This window comes from Leuresthes tenuis, unplaced genomic scaffold (genome assembly GCF_036924035.1).
Source record: "Leuresthes tenuis unplaced genomic scaffold, fLeuTen1.0.hap1 SCAF_40, whole genome shotgun sequence".
Taxonomy (NCBI): domain Eukaryota; kingdom Metazoa; phylum Chordata; class Actinopteri; order Atheriniformes; family Atherinopsidae; genus Leuresthes; species Leuresthes tenuis.
The window spans coordinates 620,303-643,918 of NW_027325394.1; the positions used below are offsets into that span (position 1 = coordinate 620,303).

A 23,616-nucleotide genomic window follows, 5' to 3' on the forward strand; every position below is an offset into this window, starting at 1 on the left:
TCTGCTCTTGTGAAAAAGCAAACAGCGGTGCAGGATGGAAGTTTCAGGGAGCCCAAGATGAAACTTTCTTTTAGTCTGCTGAGAAAAGAGAGTGAATGCGAAGTAGACTTTAACACGGCTCTGGGAGCGAGCCGAGTGCGGGCTAACCAGGCGAATTGCTTGAAAGAAACGCGACACCGAATGAGCGGTCAGAACAAAGCCTCAATACGGTGTTCCTGTGGTGTTTTTATAAAATGCGGTGAAAAAAAAGGTGTGAATGCCCCATAGAAAACTACAAGGTGGAGCGGAAGTGTTCGGCTGCAAGAAGGTGTGAATGTCCGACTATATTTGGTGAAAAGCAGGTGAAGCAAGGTCTGAATGCCCAACCTTACATCATCAAAAGCGAGATCAGAGGTTTTTGGCTGCAAGAAGGCCATAGTTTGCCAAAAGTGGGTAAGGTGCGAATGACCGACTAAATATCAACAAAAGTGGGGGCGGAGGTCTTCGGATGCAAGTGGGTGTGAATATCCCACCATAGAAGTATGGTGGAGAGGAAGCTGTGAATGGCCGACCATAGTTTGCAAAAAGCGGGTGAGAAAAGGTGCGAATGTCCAACCATACATGATCAAAACAGGGAGCGGAGGTGTTTGGCTGCGACAAGGTGTGAATGTCCACCCATAATTAATGAAAAGCGGGCAACAAGTAGGTTCGAATGCCCAACCATACATCATCAAAAGCAGGAGTGGATGTGTTCGGCTACAAGAAGGTTTGAATGTCCGAGCATAGTTTGTAAAAAGCTGGTAAGAAAAGGTTCGAATGCCTGAACATACATCATCAAAAGCAGGACTGGATGTGTTCGGCTACAAGAAGGTTTGAATGTCCGACCATAGTTGATAAAAAGTGGGTATGAAAAGGTTCGAATGCCCAAGTTCGGCTGAAAAAAACTGTGTTCGGCTGCAAAAAGGTGTGAATGTTTGACTAAAGTTTGTAAGACAAGGTTCGAATGCCTGACAATGTATGATCAAAAGCGGGAGCGGAGGTGTTCAGCTGCAAGAAGGTCTAAATGTCCATCATTAATTGCTAGAAAACATGAAAGAAAATTTTCGAAAATCAATCTGCACATGATCATAAGTGGGAGAGGAGGTGTTCAGCTGCAAGAAGGTGTGAATGTCCTACCATAATTGCTGAAAAATGTGTTAGAAACGGTAAGAATGCCGGACCATACATCATCAAAAGCTAGAGAGGTGGTGTTCGGCTGCAAGTAGGTGTGAATGTCTGACTAAAGTTCAAATATATTAACAAAAGCGGGAGGAGAGGTCTTCGGATGAGTGGTTGAGAATTTCCAACCATAATCTATAAAATGCGGTGAAAAAAAAGGTGTGATAGAAACCTAAAAGGTGGAGCGGAAGTGTTCGGCTGCAAGAAGGTGTGAATGTCCGTCTATAGTTGGTGAAAAGCAGGAAAAGCAAGGTCTGAATGCCCAATCTTACATCATCAAAAGCGAGATCAGAGGTGTTTGGCTGCAAGAAAACGGGTAAGGTGTGAATGACCAACTAAATATCAACAAAAGTCGGGGCGGAGGTCTTCGGATGCAAGTGGGTGTGAATATCCCACCATACAAGTATGGTGGAGAGGAAGCTGTGAATGTCCGACCATGGTTTGTAAAACGCGGGTAAGACAAGGTGCGAATGTCCGACAATGTATGATCAAAAGAGGGAGCGGAGGTGTTCGGCTGCAAGGTCTGAATTTCCAACCATAATTTGTAAACACCGTTGAAGAAAAGCCTCGAAAGCCCGACTATACACCATCAAAAGCGGGAGCAGAGGTGTTCAGCTGCAAGAAGGTCTGAATGTCCACCAATAATTACTGAAAAATGGGTAAGAAGAGGTGTGAATGCCCAACTATACATCATCAAAAGCAGAAGTGGATGTGTTCGGCCACAAGAAGGTTTGAATGTCCGACCATAGTTTGTAAAAGGCGGGTAAGAAAAGGTTTGAATGCCCGAACATACACAATCAAAAGAGGGAGCGGAGGTGTTTCGCTGCAAGAAGGTGTGAATGTCCGAGCATAGTTTGTAAAAAGCGGGTAAGAAAAGGTTCGAATGCCCGAACATACACCATCAAAAGAGGGAGCGGAGGTGTTCCGCTGTAAGAAGGTGTGAATGTCCAACCATAGTTGGTAAAAAGCGGGTAAGAAAAGGTTAAAATACCCGACTCTACACAATCAATAGCGGGAGCGGAGTTGTTCGGCTAAAAGAAGGTGTGAAAGTCCGACCATGGTTTGTAAAAAGCGGGTAAGAAAAGGTTCGAATGCAAAAATATACACCATTAAAAGCAGAAGCCGAGGTGTTCGGCTGCAAGTAGGTCTGAATGTCCACCCATAATTAATGAAAAGCGGGCAACAAGTAGGTTCGAATGCCCAACCATACATCAACAAAAGCAGGAGTGGATGTGTTTGGCTACAAGAAGGTTTGAATGTCCGAGCATAGTTTGTAAAAAGCGGGTAAGAAAAGGTGCGAATGCCCGACAATGTATGATCAAAAGAGGGAGTGGAGGTTTTCGGCTACAAGAAGGTTTGAATGTCCAACCATAGTTTGTAAAAAGCAGGTAAGAAAAGGTGCGAATGCCCAAAAATACACCATCAAAAGAGGGAGCGGAGGTGTTCCGCTGTAAGATGGTGCGAATGTCCGACCATAGTTGGTAAAAAGCGGGTAAGAAAAGGTTCGAATGCCCGAATATATACCATCATAAGCGGAAGCGGAGGTGTTCGGCTGCAAGAAGGTGTGAACGTCCGACCAAAGTTTGTAAAAGCAGTTAAGAAAAGGTTCGAATATCCAACCAAACATAATCAAAAGTGGGAGCAGAGCTGTTCGACTGCAAGTAGGTGTGAATTTCCACCCATAATTCCTGAAAAATGGGTAAGAAAAGGTGCGAATGCCCAACCATACATCATCAAAAGAAGAAGTGGATGTGTTCTGCTACAAGAAGGTTTGAATGTCCGACCATAGCTTGTAAAAAGTGGGTAAGAAAAAGTTCGAATGCTCGAACATACACCATCAAAATTGGGAGCGGAGGTGTTCCGCTGTAAGACGGTGTGAATGTCCGACCATAATTGGTAAAAAGCGGGTAAGAAAAGGTTAAAATACCCGACTGTACACAATCAATAGCGGGAGCGGAGTTGTTCGGCTACAAGAAGGTGTGAAAGTCCGACCATGGTTTGTAAAACGCGGGTAAGACAAGGTGCGAATGCCCGACAATGTATGATCAAAAGAGGGAGCGGAGGTGTTCGGCTGCAAGGTCTGAATTTCCAACCATAATTTGTAAACACCGTTGAAGAAAAGCCTCGAAAGCCCGACTATACACCATCAAAAGCGGGAGCAGAGGTGTTCAGCTGCAAGAAGGTCTGAATGTCCACCAATAATTACTGAGAAATGGGTAAGAAAAGGTGTGAATGCCCAACTATACATCATCACAAGCAGAAGTGGATGTGTTCGGCCACAAGAAGGTTTGAATGTCCGACCATAGTTTGTAAAAGGCGGGTAAGAAAAGGTTTGAATGCCCGAACATACACAATCAAAAGAGGGAGCGGAGGTGTTTCGCTGCAAGAAGGTGTGAATGTCCGAGCATAGTTTGTAAAAAGCGGGTAAGAAAAGGTTCGAATGCCCGAACATACACCATCAAAAGAGGGAGCGGAGGTGTTCCGCTGTAAGAAGGTGTGAATGTCCAACCATAGTTGGTAAAAAGCGGGTAAGAAAAGGTTAAAATACCCGACTCTACACAATCAATAGCGGGAGCGGAGTTGTTCGGCTAAAAGAAGGTGTGAAAGTCCGACCATGGTTTGTAAAAAGCGGGTAAGAAAAGGTTCGAATGCAAAAATATACACCATCAAAAGCGGAAGCCGAGGTGTTCGGCTGCAAGTAGGTCTGAATGTCCACCCATAATTAATGAAAAGCGGGCAACAAGTAGGTTCGAATGCCCAACCATACATCAACAAAAGCAGGAGTGGATGTGTTTGGCTACAAGAAGGTTTGAATGTCCGAGCATAGTTTGTAAAAAGCGGGTAAGAAAAGGTGCGAATGCCCGACAATGTATGATCAAAAGAGGGAGTGGAGGTTTTCGGCTACAAGAAGGTTTGAATGTCCAACCATAGTTTGTAAAAAGCGGGTAAGAAAAGGTGCGAATGCCCAAAAATACACCATCAAAAGAGGGAGCGGAGGTGTTCCGCTGTAAGATGGTGCGAATGTCCGACCATAGTTGGTAAAAAGCGGGTAAGAAAAGGTTCGAATGCCCGAATATATACCATCAAAAGCGGAAACGGAGGTGTTCGGCTGCAAGAAGGTGTGAACGTCCGACCAAAGTTTGTAAAAAGCAGTTAAGAAAAGGTTCGAATATCCAACCAAACATAATCAAAAGTGGGAGCAGAGCTGTTCGACTGCAAGTAGGTGTGAATGTCCACCCATAATTCCTGAAAAATGGGTAAGAAAAGGTGCGAATGCCCAACCATACATCATCAAAAGAAGAAGTGGATGTGTTCTGCTACAAGAAGGTTTGAATGTCCGACCATAGTTTGTAAAAAGTGGGTAAGAAAAAGTTCGAATGCCCGAACATACACCATCAAAAGAGGGAGCGGAGGTGTTCCGCTGTAAGACGGTGTGAAAGTCCGACCATAATTGGTAAAAAGCGGGTAAGAAAAGGTTAAAATACCCGACTCTACACAATCAATAGCGGGAGCGGAGTTGTTCGGCTACAAGAAGGTGTGAAAGTCCGACCGTGGTTTGTAAAACGCGGGTAAGACAAGGTGCGAATGCCCGACAATGTATGATCAAAAGAGGGAGCGGAGGTGTTCGGCTGCAAGGTCTGAATTTCCAACCAATAATTACTGAAAAATGGGTAAGAAAAGGTGTGAATGCCCAACTATACATCATAAAAAGCAGAAGTGGATGTGTTCGGCCACAAGAAGGTTTGAATGTCCGACCATAGTTTGTAAAAAGCGGATAAGAAAAGGTTCGAATGCCCGAACATACACAATCAAAAGAGGGAGCGGAGGGGTTTCGCTGCAAGAAGGTGTGAATGTCCGAGCATAGTTTGTAAAAAGTGGGTAAGAAAAGGTTCGAATGCCAAAATATACACCATCAAAAACGGAAGCCGAGGTGTTCGGCTGCAAGTAGGTGGGAATGTCAGATCATAATTTGCAAAAAGCTGATGAGAAAGGTGTGAATGACCGACAATAATTACTGAAAAATGTGTTAGAAAAGGTAAGAATGCCGGACTATTCATCATCAAAAGCAGAGAAGAGGTGTTCGGATGCAAGAAGCTGTGAATGTCCAGCCATAATTACTCAAAAACGGGTAAGAAAAGGTAGTATTGCCAGACCATAAATGATCAAAACAGGGAGCGGAGGTGTTCCGCTGTAAGAAGGTGTGAATGTCCGACCATAATTGGTAAAAAGCGGGTAAGAAAAGGTTAAAATACCCGACTGTACACAATCAATAGCGGGAGCGGAGTTGTTTGGCTACTAAAAGGTGTGAAAGTCCGACCATACATCCTCAAAAGCAGAACTGGATGTGTTCGGCTACAAGAAGGTTTGAATGTCCGACCATAGTTTGTAAAAAGCGGGTAAGAAAAGGTTTGAATGCCCAAACATACACCATCAAAAGAGGGAGCGGAGGTGTTCCGCCATAAGAAGGTGTGAATGTCCGACCGTAGTTGCTAAAAAGTGGGTAAGAAAAGGTTAAAATACCCGACTGTACACAATCAATAGCGGGAGCGAATGTGTTCGGCTACAAGAAGGTGTGAAAGTCCGACCATGTTTTGTAAATAGCGGGTAAGAAAAGGTGCGAATGCCCGACAATGTATGATCAAAAGAGGGAGCGGAGGTTTTCGGCTAAAAGAAGGTCTGAATGTCCAACCATAATTTGTAAAAACCGGGGAAGAAAAGGCTCGAAAGCCCGACTATACACCATCAAAAGCGGGAGCAGAGGGGTTCAGCTGCAAGAAGGTCTGAATGTCCATCAATAATTGCTAGAAAACATGAAAGAAAATTTTCGAATATCAAACCGCACATGATCATAAGTGGGAGCGGAGGTGTTTAGCTGCAAGAAGGTGTGAATGTCCACCCATAATTCCTCAAAAATGGGTAAAAAAAAAAGGTGCGAATGCCCAACCATACATCATCAAAAGCAGGTGTGAATATCAGATCATAATTTGCAAAAACCTGATGAGAAATGGTGAGAATGTCCGACCATACTTGCTGAAAAATATGACAAAGCAGTTTTAACTTGGTTTGAGTGAAGGAATTCATTTTATATCAAAATCCGAAATTGTGTAGAACTCGTGGAAATAAGTTTATTCTCGGATTCCTAAAGGTTTAGTGTTGTTCTTTGGTATACTGCAAAGTAATACTTTCTATTTTGTTGAAACCGATTAAGTTAAAACTGCTTTGTCCTTCATATTTATCCATGTCATAATAGCTTTAAACAAAAAAGAACGTTGTACTTTGCAGGATAGGAAAGAACAACACTAAACCTTTAGGAATCCGAGAATAATCTTCTTTTCACGAGTTCTACACAATTTCGGATTTTGATATAAAATGAATGCCTTCACTCAAACCAAGTTAAAACTGCTTTGTCCTTCATATTTATTCATGTCTAAATAGCTTTAAACAAAAAAGAACGTTGTACTTTGCAGGATAGGAAAGAACAACTCTAAACCTTTTCAGGAATCCGAGAATAAGCGTCGATTGACGAGTTCTACACAATTTCAGATTTTGATATAAAATGAATTCGTTCACTCAAACCAAGTTAAAACTGCTTTTGTCCTTCATATTTATCCATGTCTGAATAGGTTTCAACAAAAAAGAAAGTATTACTTTGCAGTATACCAAAGAACAACACTAAACCTTTAGGAATCCGAAAATAAGCTTCTTATCACCAGTTCTACACAATTTCGGATTTTGATATAAAATGAATTCCTTCACTCAAACCAAGTTAAAACTGCTTTGTCCTTAATATTTATCCATGTCTGAATAGGTTTCAACAAAAAAGAAAGTATTACTTTGCAGTATACCAAAGAACAACACTAAACCTTTAGGAATCCGAGAATAAGCTTCTTTTCACCAGTTCTACACAATTTTGGATTTTGATATAAAATGAATTCCTTCACTCAAACCAAGTTAAAACTGCTTTGTCCTTCATATTTATCCATGTCTGAATGGGTTTCAACAAAATAGAAAGTATTACTTTGCAGTATACCAAAGAACAACACTAAACCTTTAGGAATCCGAGAATAAGCTTCTTTTCACCAGTTCTACACAATTTTGGATTTTGATATAAAATGAATTCCTTCACTCAAACCAAGTTAAAACTGCTTTGTCCTTCATATTTATCCATGTCTGAATCGGTTTCAACAAAATAGAAAGTATTACTTTGCAGTATACCAAAGAACAACACTAAACCTTTAGGAATCCGAGAATAAACTTATTTCCACGAGTTCTACACAATTTCGGATTTTGATATAAAATGAATTCCTTCACTCAAACCAAGTGAAAACTGCTTTGTCATATTTTTCAGCAAGTATGGTCGGACATTCACACCTACTCACAGCCGAACACCTCCGCTCCCGCATTTGATGGTGTATAGTCGGGCATTCTCACCATTTCTCATCAGGTTTTTGCAAATTATGATCTGACATTCACACCTGCTTTTGATGTTGTATGGTTGGGCATTCGCACCTTTTTTTACCCATTTTTCAGGAATTATGGGTGGACATTCACACCATCTTGCAGCTGAACACCTCCTCTCCCGCATATGATCATGTGCGGTTTGATATTCGAAAATTTTCTTTCATGTTTTCTAGCAATTATTGATGGACATTGAGACCTTCTTGCAGCTGAACACCTCCGCTCCCGCTTTTGATGATGTAGAGTCGGGCTTTCGAGCCTTTTCTTCCCCGGTTTTTACAAATTATGGTTGGACATTCAGACCTTCTTGCAGCCGTAAACCTCCGCTCCCTCTTTTGATCATACATTGTCGGGCATTCGCACCTTTTCTTAACCACTTTTTACAAAACATGGTCGGACTTTCACACTTTCTTGTAGCCGAACACATCCCTTCCCGCTATTGATTGTGTACAGTCGGGTATTTTAACCTTTTCTTACCCGCTTTTTACCAACTACGGTCTGACATTCACACCTTCTTATGGCGGAACACCTCCGCTCCCTCTTTTGATGGTGTAGGTTCGGGCATTCGAACCTTTTCTTACCCGCTTTTTACAAACTATGCTCGGACATTCAAACCTTCTTGTAGCCGAACACATCCAGTCCTGCTTTTGATGATGTATGGTTGGGCATTCGCACCTTTTTTTTTACCCATTTTTGAGGAATTATGGGTGGACATTCACACCTTCTTGCAGCTGAACACCTCCTCTCCCACTTATGATCATGTGCGGTTGGATATTCGAACATTTTTTTTCATGTTTTCTAGCAATTATTGATGGACATTCAGACCTTCTTGCAGCTGAACACCTCCGCTCCCGCTTTTGATGGTGTATAGTCGGGCTTCCGAGCCTTTTCTTCCCCGGTTTTTACAAATTATGGTTGGACATTTAGACCTTCTTGCAGCCGAAAACCTCCGTTCCCTCTTTTGATCATACATTGTCCGGCATTCGCAACTTTTCTTACCCGCTTTTTACAAACCATGGTCGGACTTTCACACCTTTTAGTAGCCAAACAACTCCGCTCCCGCTATTGATTGTGTACAGTCGGGTATTTTAACCTTTTCTTACCCGCTTTTTACCAATTATGGTGGGACATTCACACCTTCTTACAGCGGAACACCTCCGCTCCCTGTTTTGATCATTTATGGTCTGGCAATACTACCTTTTCTTACCCGTTTTTGAGTTATTATGGCTGGACATTCACAGCTTCTTTCAGCCGAACACCTCTTCTCCCGCTTTTGATGATGAATGGTCCGGCATTCTTACCTTTTCTAACACATTTTTCAGCAATTATTGTCGGTCATTCACACCTTTCTCATCAGCTTTTTACAAATTATGATCTGACATTCACACCTACTTGCAGCCGAACACCTCGGCTTCCGCTTTTGATGGTGTATATTTTGGCATTCGAACCTTTTCTTACCCGCTTTTTACAAACCATGGTCGGACTTTCATACCTTCTTTTAGCCGAACAACTCCGCTCCCGCTATTGATTGTGTAGAGTTGGGTATTTAAGCCTTTTCTTACCCGCTTTTTACCAACTATGGTCGGACATTCACACCTTCTTACAGCGGAACACCTCCGCTCCCTCTTTTGATTGTGTATGTTCTGGCATTCGAACCTTTTCTTACCCACTTTTTACAAACTATGCTCGGACATTCACACCTTCTTGCAGTGAAACACCTCCGCTCCCTCTTTTGATTGTGTATGTTCGGGCATTCGAACCTTTTCTTACCCGCCTTTTACAAACTATGGTCGGACATTCAAACCTTCTTGTGGCCGAACACATCCACTTCTGCTTGTGATGATGTATAGTTGGGCATTCACACCTTTTCTTACCCATTTTTCAGTAATTATTGGTGGACATTCAGACCTTCTTGCAGCTGAACACCTCCGTTCCCGCTTTTGATGGTGTATAGTCGGGCTTTCGAGCCTTTTCTTCAACGGTGTTTACAAATTATGGTTGGAAATTCAGACCTTGCAGCCGAAACACTCCGCTCCCTCTTTTGATCATACATTGTCGGGCATTCGCACCTTGTCTTACCCGCGTTTTACAAACTATGGTCGGACATTCAAACCTTCTTGTAGCAGAACACATCCACTTCTTCTTTTGATGATGTATGGTTGGGCATTCGCACCTTTTCTTACCCATTTTTCAGGAATTATGGGTGGATATTCACACCTACTTGCAGTCGAACAGCTCTGCTCCCACTTTTGATTATGTTTGGTTGGATATTCGAACCTTTTCTTAACTGCTTTTTACAAACTTTGGTCGGACGTTCACACCTTCTTGCAGCCGAACACCTCCGCTTCCGCTTTTGATGGTGTATGTTCGGGCATTCGCACCTTTTCTTACCCGCTTTTTACAAACTATGGTCGTACATTCAAACCTTGTAGCCGAAAACCTCCACTCCCTCTTTTGATCATACTTTGTCGGGCATTCGCACCTTTTCTTACCCGCTTTTTACAAACTATGCTCGGACATTCAAACCTTCTTGTAGCCAAACACATCCACTCCTGCTTTTGTTGATGTATGGTTGGGCATTCGAACCTACTTGTTGCCCGCTTTTCATTAATTATGGGTGGACATTCACACCTTGTCACAGCCAAACACCTCCGCTCCCTCTTTTGATCATGTATGGTTGGACATTCGCACCTTTTCTCACCCGCTTTTTGCAAACTATGGTCGGCCATTCACAGCTTCCTCTCCACCATACTTGTATGGTGGGATATTCACACCCACTTGCATCCGAAGATCTCCGCCCCCACTTTTGTTGATATTTAGTCGGTCATTCACACCTTACCCGTTTTCTTGCCGCCAAACACCTCTGATCTCGCTTTTGATGATGTAAGATTGGGCATTCAGACCTTGCTTTTCCTGCTTTTCACCAACTATAGATGGACATTCACACCTTCTTGCAGCCGAACACTTCCGCTCCACCTTTTAGGTTTCTATCACACCTTTTTTTTCACCGCATTTTATAGATTATGGTTGGAAATTCTCAACCACTCATCCGAAGACCTCTCCTCCCGCTTTTGTTAATATATTTGAACTTTAGTCAGACATTCACACCTACTTGTAGCCGAACACCACCTCTCTAGCTTTTGATGAGGTATGGTCCGGGATTCTTACCGTTTCTAACACATTTTTCAGCAATTATGGTAGGATATTCACACCTTCTTGCAGCTGAACACCTCCTCTCCCACTTATGATCATGTGCGGATTGATTTTCGAAAATTTTCTTTCATGTTTTCTAGCAATTAATTATGGACATTTAGACCTTCTTGCAGCTGAACACCTCCGCTCCCGCTTTTGATCATACATTGTCAGGCATTCGCACCTTGTCTTACCCGCTTTTTACAAACTTTAGTCGAACATTCACACCTTTTTGCAGCCGAACACAGTTTTTTGCAGCCGAATTTGGGCATTCGCACCTTTTCATACCCACTTTTTACCAACTATGGTCGGACATTCACACCGTCTTACAGCGGAACACCTCCGCTCCCTCTTTTGATGGTGTATGTTCGGGCATTCGAACCTTTTCTTACCCGCTTTTTACAAACTATGCTCGGACATTCAAACCTTCTTGTAGCCGAACACATCCACTCCTGCTTTTGATGATGTATGGTATGGCATTCGAACCTACTTGTTGCCCGCTTTTCACTAATTATGGGTGGACATTCACACCTTGTCACAGCCAAACACCCTGTTTCGATCATGTATGGTTGGACATTCGCACCTTTTCTCACCCGCTTTTTGCAAACTATGGTCGGCCATTCACAGCTTCCTCTCCACCATACTTGTATGGTGGGATATTCACACCCACTTGCATCCGAAGACCTCCGCCCCCACTTTTGTTGATATTTAGTCGGTCATTCGCACCTTACCCGCTTTTGGCAAACTATGGCCTTCTTGCAGCCAAAAACCTCTGATCTCGCTTTTGATGATGTAAGGTTGGGCATTCAGACCTTGCTTCACCTGCTTTTCACCAAATATAGTCGGACATTCACACCTTCTTGCAGCCGAACACTTCCGCTCCACCTTTTAGTTTTCTATGGGGCATTCACACCTTTATTTTCACCGCATTTTATAAAAACACCACAGGAACACCGTATTGAGGCTTTGTTCTGACCGCTCATTCGGTGTCGCGTTTCTTTCAAGCATTTCTCCTGGTTAGCCCGCACTCGGCTCGCTCCCAGAGCCGTGTTAAAGTCTACTTCACATTCACTCTCTTTTCTCAGCAGACTAAAAGAAACTTCCATCCTGCACCGCTGTTAGCTTTTTCACAAGAGCAGAGGAGAGCGCACCGTTCCCAGCGGCACTGCAGTACCGGGTCGATGCTTGGAGTGAACGGAGCAAGCTCCTTTTTCAACTCCTATTGATAAAAATCCATTAAATATGTAGTCCTTGCATAGACATATCACATATTAAACTGATAAGTACAGATGGATTATGTGCAATTAGTAAAGAGAGTAGAGGACGATCTCTCTCGTTGGAAGTCCTTACCTATATCACTTATGGGGAGAGTTACAACCATTAAAATGATGATACTACCAAAAGTTAACTATTTGTTCTCAATGATCCCCATAAAACCATCTGCTACTTGGTTTAAGCCACTAGATTCATGCATCTCCAAATTTCTGTGGAAAAACAAACCACCACGTATTAGTTTAAAAACCCTACAGAAGACCAAGGACAGTGGTGGATTAGATTTACCTCATTTTCAGCACTATTCCTTAGCCAATAGGTTACAATATATATCAAAATGGTTTAAACCTTGTTGTTGTCACAGTTCCCAGAGACGTTGTAATCGTTGAGGATTCTATATTCACCCCCTCATTAGAGGCACGTGTTGCAGATTGATGACACTGAATCTTCTTCTCTGTTCATTGCTGGCATCATTCCCAGCATCGTAAGTGTTCGTGGCATTGTTAGCCTCTTCTTCTGGATCTTGATATCGAGCATCCTTTTGTATTTCTGGTTTGTAAGTCCTCTCTCTTCGTTCACCGGAGTCTTCGTCTCTTTGTCCTTGAGTTTGGTGATTTTTTCTTCTTTTGATGCCTTGACACAGTGTGACAGGTGATACCACATGGGAGATCCTTTAACTTGGACTGCTGTCCCTGTGCTGCGAAATGGCTGTGCTGCTCAAATGGTCTCTCCTTCATCATATACACAGTTATTTATACATCACCTTCCACCATGAAGCGTTGTCCCTTTTTGTTTCTCTCTTTGTTCTTAAAATGCTGTTATAAATGTCTAAACCAATCCATTAAACTAGATCATTTTGGCAGTAAAGCGATCTACAATGTGCTTGGTCGCAAAGCTGCTCATCTGTGGTAAACAGCTCTTCAGAAAGGCATTCTTCAATTGATTTCACTCATTTTATGTAATAATTTTGTGATTTCCTACAAAACTACACTTCTTCTCCCATCTGTCTGAGTATTTAATATTGTCTGGGTCCCGTTAAAACATGTATTTTTCCCATCTAATTCCTTGTTTGCTTTAAAACAAGTATTCCCCATTTTCTATCCCTTCAGTAGCCAACTAGTTTGTATGGAGTACACTGGAGCAACTTGACTGATCAGTAAAACACTGCTTTTGTTGTCACCGCAAGGCTTCCCCCGTCGGTTGTTTCACTGAGACACTACTGAGTAACTACAACTCAACACAGTTTATACACATAACATTCATATACATACTAACAAACAAACAAACAATAATTTATCGCAATTTTCTCATCTCTGTTTGAACGTACACCCAGGTAAATATTCCTGTAGTCTTCTCATACCGACTATGGACCCATTCATTGTTTAACTTCACTGTTTTGCAAATCCTAATTGAATATTACACATTGACATTGAACTTTACTGGATAAGCAGGTCTTCATTGCATTCAGCAGCCTATATGTGAGCATTTATGTGTAAGCTGTTCTTCTTTGCATTTATCAGCAGCAAGCAATTCTTCACTGCACATGCATATGTAAATAGTAAAACAATTCCAATGTGTTAGCGAAACCTTCTATATCACAGTGGTTTCTAAGGTCTATTTTAAGGTTGAAATGCCCGAACATACACCATCAAAAGAGGCAGCGGAGGTGTTCCGCCATAAGAAGGTGTGAATGTCCGACCGTAGTTGGTAAAAAGTGGGTAAGAAAAGGTTAAAAAACCCGACTGTACACAATCAATAGCGGGAGCGGAGTTGTTCGGCTACAAGAAGGTGTGAAAGTCCGACCATGGTTTGTAAAACGCGGGTAAGACAAGGTGCGAATGCCCCACAATGTATGATCAAAAGAGGGAGCGGAGATTTTAGGCTGCAAGGTCTGAATTTCCAACCATAATTTGTAAACACCGTTGAAGAAAAGCCTCCAAAGCCCGACTATACACCATCAAAAGCGGGAGCGGAGGTATTCAGCTGCAAGAAGGTCTGAATGTCCACCAATAATTACTGAAAAATGGGTAAGAAAAGGTATGAATGCCCAACTATACATCATCAAAAGCAGAAGTGGATGTGTTCGGCCACAAGAAGGTTTGAATGTCCGACCATAGTTTGTAAAAGGCGGGTAAGAAAAGGTTCGAATGCCCGAACATACACAATCAAAAGAGGGAGCGGAGGTGTTTCGCTGTAAGAAGGTGTGAATGTCCGACCATAGTTGGTAAAAAGCGGGTAAGAAAAGGTTAAATTACCCGACTCTACACAATCAATAGCAGGAGCGGAGTTGTTCGGCTAAAAGAAGGTGTGAAAGTCCGACCATGGTTTGTAAAAAGCGGGTAAGAAAAGGTTCGAATGCCAAAATATACACCATCAAAAGCGGAAGCCGAGGTGTTCGGCTGCAAGTAGGTGTGAATGTCAGATCATAATTTGCAAAAAGCTGATGAGAAAGGTGTGAATGACCGACAATAATTGCTGAAAAATGTGTTAGAAAAGGTAAGAATGCCGGACAATTCATCATCAAAAGCGGGAGAAGAGGTGTTCGGCTGCAAGAAGCTGTGAATGTCCAGCCATAATTACCTAAAAACGGGTAAGAAAAGGTAGTATTGCCAGACCATAAATGATCAAAACAGGGAGCGGAGGTGTTCCGCCGAAAGAAGGTGTGAATGTCCGACCATAATTGGTAAAAAGCGGGTAAGAAAAGGTTAAAATACCCGACTGTACACAATCAATAGCGGGAGCGGAGTTGTTTGGCTACTAAAAGGTGTGAAAGTCCGACCATGGTTTGTAAAAAGCGGGTAAGAAAAGGTTCAAATGCCAAAATATACACCATCAAAAGAGGGAGCGGAGGTGTTCAGCTGCAAGAAGGTCTGAATGTCCATCAATAATTGCTAGAAAACATGAAAAAAAAATTTCGAATATCCAACCGCACATGATCATAAGTGGGAGAGGAGGTGTTCAGCTGCAAGAAGGTGTGAATGTCCACCCATAATTCCTAAAAATGGGTAAAAAAAAAGGTGCGAATGCCCAACCATACATCATCAAAAGCAGGACTGGATGTGTTTGGCTTCAAGAAGGTTTGAATGTCCGACCATAGTTTGTAAAAAGCGGGTAAGAAAAGGCTCGAATGCCCGAACATACACCATCAAAAGAGGCAGCGGAGGTGTTCCGCCATAAGAAGGTGTGAAAGTCCGACAATGGTTTGTAAAAAGCGGGTAATAAAAGGTTCGAATGCCAGAATATACATCATCAAAAGCGGAAGCGGAGGTGTTCGGATGCAAGAAGGTGTGAACGTCCGACCAAAGTTTGTAAAAAGCAGTGAAAAGCGAGAAAAAGCTTTTCGTGAGTTCTGCATGATTTGGGTTTCACTCTAACTATGTTAAAACTGATTTGTCCTTCATATTTACCATGTCTAGAAAGATTTAAACAAAAAAACAACGTTGTACTTTGCAGTAAAAGAAAGAGCAAATCTAAAGTTTCAGGAATCCGAGTATAAGCCTGCTTTCATGAGTTCTGCACGATTTCGGATTTTGCTATAAAATGAATTGCTTTGCTCAAACCAAGTTAAAACTGCTTTGTCCTTCCATATTCATCAATGTCTAGATCGACTTCAACAAAGAAAAACATTGGACTTTGCAGTAGAAGAAGTTGAAATCCATCTACACATTGATAAATATGAAGGACAAAGCAGTTCCCACTTGCCCATAAGAAAATAAGCTTATTCTCGGATTCCTGATCCTTCAGTTTTGCTCTTTCTTCTACTACTTCATACATTGTCGGGCATTCGCACCTTTTCTTACCCGCTTTTTACAAACTTTAGTCGGACATTAACACCTTCTTGCAGCTTAACCACCTCCGCTCCCTGTTTTGATCATGTATGGTCTGGCAATACTACCTTTTCTTACCCATTTGTGAGTAATTATGGCTGGACATTCACACCTACTTGCAGCCGAACACCACCTCTCCCGCTTTTGATGATGTATGGACCGGCATTCTTACCTTTTATAACACATTTTTCAGCAATTATGGTTGGAGATTCACACCTACTCACAGCCGAACACCTCCGCTCCCGCATTTGATGGTGTATATTCGGGCATACGAACCTGTTCTTACCCGCTTTTTACAAACCATGGTCGGACTTTCACACCTTCTTGTAGCTGAACAACTCCGCTCCCTCTTTTGATTGTGTACAGTCGGGCATACAAACCTGTTCTTACCCGCTTTTTACAAACTATGGTCGGACATTCAAACCTTCTTGTAGCCGAACACATCCACTCCTGCTTTTGATGATGTATGGTTGGGCATTCGCACCTTTTCTTACCCATTTTTCAGTAATTACGGGTGGATATTCACACCTTCTTGCAGCGGAACACCTCCTCTCCCGCTTATGATTATGTGCGGTTTGATATTCGAAAATTTTCTTTCATGTTTTATAGCAATTATTGATGGACATTCATACCTTCATGAAGCCGAACACATCCACTCCTGCTTTTGATGATGTATGGTTGGGCATTCGAACCTACTTGTTGCCCGTTTTTCATTAATTATGGGTGGACATTCACACCTTGTCGCAGCCAAACACCTCCGCTCCCTGTTTTGATCATGTATGTTTTGACATTCGCACCTTTTCTCACCTGCTTTTTACTATTGTCGGCCAATCACAGCTTCCTCTCCACCATACTTGTATGGTAGGAAATTCTCACCCACTCTCATCCGAAGACCTCTCCTCCCGCTTTTGTTAATATTTAGTCGGGCATTCGAACCTTTTCTTACCCACTTTTTACAAATTATGGTCGAACATTCACACCTACTTGCAGCTGAATACTTCCGCTCCACCTTTTAGTGATGTATGGTTGGCATTTGCACCTTTTGTTACCCTCTTTTTATACTGATTGCTGAAGATTAAGTTGTTCTTTCTCAAACTACAATTTTTTTTTAATTGTTGAAACTTGATTTGAAGTGGATAAATAAGGAGGACAAACAGTTTTAAGTCACGCTGATAGAAGAAATTAATTTTATAGCAAAATCTGTATTTCGTCATATGTCGAGAGATGCTTATTGCTGAAGAAGTTCTTTCTCATTCTACAAAGTACAACGTTGTTTATCGTTGAAACTTGATTAGACATGAATAAATATGAAGGACAAAGCAGTCTTAACTTGGTTTGAGTTAATTAATTCGTTTTATAGGAGAATCCGAATTCGTGCTTATTTTCGGATTCCTGAAGAATGAGTCTGGTTCTTTCTCATAATACAAAGTTTGTTGTTTATTGTTGAAACTTCATCAGAAGTGAAGAAATAAATGAATGCCTATCAACAAATGTGGGATCTAAACTCTACTGCTTCCTCTAAAATAATTTCTTTTCTCAATTCAGAAATGTGTGTGTGTAAGTCACAACACCCGTGACACCAAAACGGCTTTCTTTTCTCTCTTTTCTCTACACTCTGCACTATGAGCACACACACCAAATCAGAAAGGCTTTTTTCTCTCTTTTCTACATTATGGACTGTGGGGACACAAAACCACTCTCTCTTTTTTTTTTTTGATTGTGTGCCAGGGCGTTGTCTCACGTATTAGATTATGCTTAAGATACGAATGGGTTTATCAGTCACATCAGAATCCATACATACTGATCCTCCCGTAATAAAATGGTCGGATCTTATCAAACAGACTTTGTTTCTTGTGACAATCAAGTCAGCGAAACAGCGTATACACGTCAAGACACTGAATCAAGTTTGCCACAAGAACTCATAAGTTTGGCAGTATTGCTCTGCCGTCAGCAATCATACACCCATTTTATTTTCGTGAGACGTGCAGGCACCTGTTCATCTACTGTTCTATCACTATGAATTAGTTTATCTATTATCAATAAGGATACTTCTACAACTACTATCAAAGTATGTCCGGACTTCTTATGTTGTCAGTTGCTATATATGAATAAGTGGGTAGCTACTGACAAGCATTAAGCATGTCACACAGCCCAAACATATAACATTTCAGGACACACCACACAGTTAACAACCACAGTGAAGTGTCAAAGCCCAAACATTCAACAGGACACTTACACAACACATTCAAATCAAACAGTCAGACAACATACAAGAACATATACCCCAGCCGGCATTGCTCCCTGCCTATTTTCCTACAGCTCACTATGTGTGCGCACACCTTTATTCACAAACTCTTCAACTTATACTCTTTTACCGAAGCTGCTACAGCTCGATTGGCCGAATACCCTTAGATCCTATTTCGGTGAATTTGACATCTGCCTTACATGTAACAGATTAGCGGTTTAGCAGTTTTAATTTAGTTTGAGTGAAGGAATTCATTTTATAGCAAAATCCGAAATCGTGAAGCACTCCTGAAAGTAAGCTTATTCTCGGATTCCTGAAACTTTAGATTTGCTCTTTCTTTTACTGCAAAGTACAACGTTGTTTTTTTTGTTTAAATCTTTCTAGACATGGTAAATATGAACGACAAAGCAGTTTTAACATAGTTTGAGTGAAGGAATTCATTTTATAGATAAAATCCCAAGAGTCTGCTGAGAAAAGAGAGTGAATGCGAAGTAGACTTTAACACGGCTATGGGAGCGAGCCGAGTGTGGGCTAACCGGGAGAATTGCTTGAAAGAAACGCGACACCGAATGAGCGGTCAGAACAAAGCCTCAATACGGGATTCTCGTGGTGTTTTTGTTGCTGCCTTGTCTTTTGCATAGAGTAAAAGACAAGGCAGCCATCGAATAGGGCCCGATTGTTCCTACTTGGTCAGCCGAGGGGGGGGGGGGGGGGGGGGGGGGGCAAGCGTCTCAACCAAGCAAAGCTCACCATGGGGAAGGTGGCTAAACCAACTAGCCTGATGCCCTGCTCCCGCAGTGACGGATAATCGTACTCTGGTTTCTCTTCATAACATACAAGTCCTTTCGCCTTTTACTAAAGACTTCCGTGGAGAGCAGCACTAATGAGTTGTTTCTATTATTGGCAGGCTTTACCTTTGCGGGTGAAGCCCTTTCTGTCTGTGCAAAAGAAATCTTGCTACTTTGCAGAGTGACTTCTCTGAGTAGAGTCGCCTTACTTGTTGCGACTGTGCCGATGTTCGAAGCTGGAGTGCAAAGTTGTTGCTTGAATGGTGCTTGCTGGAGCATGCGGGAGTGCAAAGTTATACCATTTAAAAGGGCTGAAGAGTGCTCAGTGCAGCGGGTGGGCGGAGGTGCAACGTGACACTCTGGCCACCTATGGCCATAAAAAGAACACTGCTAAAAGTGCGCATTGTGCCAGCAAGGGCCCTCGGACCTGAAACAGTGGACAGTTATCGCTTCGCGGCCTTTTGGCTAAGATCAAGTGTAGTATCTGTTCTTATCAGTTTAATATGTCCTCTATACGAGGACAACATATTAAATGGATTTTTAAGAATAGGAGTTGAAAAAGAAGCTTGCTCCGTTAACTCCAAGCCTCGACCCGGTACTGCAGTGCCGCTGGGAACGGTGCGCTCTCCTCTGCTCTTGTGAAAAAGCAAACAGCGGTGCAGGATGGAAGTTTCAGGGAGCCCAAGATGAAACTTTCTTTTAATCTGCTGAGAAAAGAGAGTGAATGCGAAGTGGAGTTTAACACGGCTCTGGGAGCGAGCCGAGTGCGGGCTAACCGGGAGAATTGCTTGAAAGAAACGCGACACCGAATGAGTGGTCAGAACAAAGCCTCAATACGGTGTTCCCGTGGTGTTTGTGGCTGCCTTGTCTTTTGCACAGAGTAAAAGACAAGGCAGCCATCGAATAGATTGTTTCTACTTGGTCAGCCGAGGAGCAGGGGGGGGGGGGCAAGCGTCTCAACCAAGCAAAGCTCACCAAGTAGGAACAATCGGGCCCTTTTCGATGGCTGCAACACCTGAAAGAGATATTGATGCGAGACCCGATCAAATGCTTTTTCAAAGTCTAAATTTAAGATGACAAGCCGGGTGTTTCTGTCTCTAGCGTAATCAATGATGTCTCGAATCAGTACGAGGCTGTCGGTGAGTTGTCTCCCTGAGATGGCACAAGCTTGGTCTGGGTGAATTACCTCCTCTAAAACAGAGGACATCCGTGTCGCTAAAACCTTGCTAAAAAGTTTACAGTCAAAGTTTAAAAGTGTGATGGGCCTCCAATTCTTTAGGTCAGTCTTATCATTTTTTTTATAAAGTAGAGTCACTATTCCCACTCTAAAACTGTCAGGCAGTCGGTCGAGTTTTTCAAAATCTTTAAAAACATCTAAAATGTCTGATGATAAAAGGTCCCAATAGGTCAGATAGAATTCTGCAGGAAGCCCGTCTAAACCCGGAGCTCAACTTCTCTTAAAACCTGTTAGGCATTTTTTTAACTTAGCCGATGTTTCCAAGTGCACTGGTTTCTCTTTGTACATGTTACTATAAAAGGTATGTACAGTTTCAATCATCTCTTGTGTGGATTTTGTTAAAAACCCATCTTCTCTTTTTAGATTTTGATTACACTCCTTTTTATTTATAACTTTCTTTCTTTTTCACCTTCCTCAATTTCCTGCTCCCTGCTTCTTACAAAAATTCCTTTACTCTTTATTTCTGCTAAAACTGACATTTCCTTTTTGACATCTTTGATTTCTTCTTTAAAGTCTATGCCACACTGATTTAGTTTAAAGTAGCGCTGTAAGCGTTTATGTAGTCCCATCATACATCTATTCTCTTTCCTTTTTTTACGTTTACCTTGCTGTTTAAAAAAAGTCTGGGTCGTTTCCTTCACCATTTCCCACCATTGTGCATGTGTTTCGTAGAGGTCTTGAAGGGTCTGCCACTCTTTATAACATTCCCTGTACTGACTGACTATGATTTCATCCTCCAACAGGGAACAGTTGAGTTTCCACAGACCACTTCCTACCGTCACACCAGAAGGGGGTGAAAGGGTGCAGGAGAGCATAAGGTGGTCTGAAAAGAAAACAGGGGTTAATCTAACATCAGTGGGTGGGCAATCTCTAGTAAAGAAATAATCAACGCGAGAGGCTCTGGTGCCATCATGACTAAACCAGGTGAAGCCCTCCTCTCTGGGATGCATGGTTTTAAAACAGTCAGTAAGCTTAAAATCCCTGCATATGCCCTGAAGTAAAATCGAAGTCTTATCCACTTTAAAATCTACCCCTGCTCTTTTTCTATCTTTCCTGCTCAAGATACAGTTAAAATCCCCTCCTACAACTAAAGGTACTTGCCCTAGCATGTAAAGCTGTATATCTTCTAAAAGGTCATACCTTTCATTTTTTCCATTGAAACCATAAATATTTAAGAGGTTAAAGTCTTGCCCCATAAAATTCAAGTGTGCTAAAAGTGCCCGTCCGTCTCTCACCACTGTGCTACCTTTCACCAGAACATGCGGATTTTTAATTAGAATGGCCACACCATCATTTTTATTTTGATTTGAGCCACTCCATATCGATAAATGGGGCCACATTTCCTCCCATTGTCTATGGTTTTTTAAAAAAGGTAGTCCACATTCTTGTATTAAAAACACATCTGATTTTATGGAGTCCAAGAAGGATAAAATACTCTGGGCTCTTGTCTTTGATTTCACACTTCTCACATTTAGTGTTGAGAAGGTGAGAACCATTAAAAGCATAAAGGAAAGTAGGTATGTCATTTTCGTTTTTCTAAGTTATCAAAACAAATTACACACAGGTTATTTCTTGTGAAACTAGCTCTTCCTTCATTTCTTTAGGTGAAAAGTGAGTAGGGTGATCTATATTTCCTTTTCGGACTCTCGGTGTTGGCCTCTGACGCAATGTTGCATTTAACTTTGAGTCCCTGGGGGTTGATTGCAGAGCTGAAGTTAAAAAGGAGACCTCATTTGGTGAGTCGGAGGGGAAGACTCTAGGTTCTTCCACTGAAGAACTGTCTGAAAGGGACCTAACCCTTCCCCTCTTCTCTGATACCACTGGGGAATCAGAGGCTCAGATGCCGTCCTCTTCGGCTGTTGACCTTCGGGGAGGTGAGTATCTTCACTAGACTCACCTGTCTGCTCTTCCTCCTCATTTAGCGTAGCTCCACCCTCTGCCTGTGAATTCTCACAGACTTCAACACTGAGTGGTGAGGCCTCTACAGGCCCCTCCCCTTTTTGCTCCTCACTTCCAATCCAAGCTTTTGGCGGGAAGTTTGAATTTATTGGGTCAACCTCTTCACTTTGTTCACCAACTGCCACCTTTGGTCCTTCTCTTTGTTGGCTTGACTGTGGCTTTACCGTCTTTAATTTGTTGGCAAAAGATTTAGGGCAATCTCTGAAGAGGTGATTTAATTCTCCACAGAGATTACATTTCCTGCCATTTGGACACTCTCCAAAAGTTTGCCCAATTTCTCTGCTCTTCCCACATAACACCTTGGTACAAGCCTCAACCAGGTGTCCATGCTCACCACACTTGCGGCAGAACTTGGGCTGCCCCTGGTAGTGGATGTAACCTCGGTTTTCAAGGTGGCCAGAGTGTCGCCCACCCGCTGCACTGAGCACTCTTCAGCCCTTTTAAATGGTATAACTTTGCACTCCCGCACGCTCCAGCAAGCACCATTCAAGCAACAACTTTGCACTCCAGCTTCGAACATCGGCACAGTCGCAACAAGTAAGGCGACTCTACTCAGAGAAGTCACTCTGCACAGTAAGAAGATTTCTTTTGCACAGACAGAAAGGGCTTCACCCGCAAAGGTAAAGCCTGCCAAAAATAGAAACAACTCATTAGTGCTGCTCTCCACAGAAATCTTTAGTAAAAGGCGAAAGACTTGTACGTTATGAAGAGAAACCAGAGTACGATTATCCGTCACTGCGGGAGCAGGGCATCAGGCTAGTTGGCATAGCCACCTTCCCCATGGTGAGCTTTGCTTGGTTGAGACGCTTGCTCCCCCCCCCCTTGCTCCTCGGCTGACCAAGTAGGAACAATCGGGCCCTATTCGATGGCTGCCTTGTCTTTTACTCTGTGCAAAAGACAAGGCAGCAACAAAAATACCACGAGAATCCCGTATTGAGGCTTTTTTCTGATCGCTCATTCGGTGTCGCGTTTCTTTCAAGCAATTCTCCCGGTTAGCCCACACTCGGCTCGCTTCCATAGCCGTGTTAAAGTCTACTTCGCATTCACTCTCTTTTCTCAGCAGACTCTTGGGATTTTATCTATAAAATGAATTCCTTCACTCAAACTATGTGAAAACTGCTTTGTCCTTAATATTTACCATGTCTAGAAAGATTTAAACAAAAAAAACAACGTTGTACTTTGCAGTAAAAGAAAGAGCAAATCTAAAGTTTCAGGAATCCGAGGATAAGCTTACTTTCATGAGTTCTTCACGATTTCGGATTTTGCTATAAAATGAATTCCTTCACTCAAACTAAATTAAAACTGCTAAACCGCTAATCTGTTACTTGCAAGGCAGATGTCAAATTCACCGAAATAGGATCTAAGGGTATTTGGCCAATCGAGCTGTAGCAGCTTCGGTAAAAGAGTATAAGTTGAAGAGTTTGTGAATAAAGGTGTGCG

The 23,616-nt window shown here is 42.3% G+C and overlaps 3 non-coding genes and 1 pseudogene across 3 annotated transcripts; 2 read left to right on the forward strand and 2 right to left on the reverse strand.

Annotated features, from left to right (window-relative positions):
* Positions 1 to 11,988: 11,988 nt before the first annotated feature.
* On the reverse strand, positions 11,989 to 12,165 carry LOC140285404 (U2 spliceosomal RNA; annotated as a pseudogene).
* A 6,837-nt stretch (positions 12,166 to 19,002) lies between these two features.
* LOC140285433 (U5 spliceosomal RNA) lies at positions 19,003 to 19,117 on the forward strand. Its single transcript, XR_011910472.1, has one exon. It is a non-coding gene; the product is annotated as a U5 spliceosomal RNA (small nuclear RNA).
* A 308-nt stretch (positions 19,118 to 19,425) lies between these two features.
* On the forward strand, positions 19,426 to 19,609 carry LOC140285467 (U2 spliceosomal RNA). Its single transcript, XR_011910503.1, has one exon. It is a non-coding gene; the product is annotated as a U2 spliceosomal RNA (small nuclear RNA).
* Positions 19,610 to 22,785: 3,176 nt separating this feature from the next.
* On the reverse strand, positions 22,786 to 22,899 carry LOC140285421 (U5 spliceosomal RNA). Its single transcript, XR_011910461.1, has one exon. It is a non-coding gene; the product is annotated as a U5 spliceosomal RNA (small nuclear RNA).
* Positions 22,900 to 23,616: the final 717 nt, after the last annotated feature.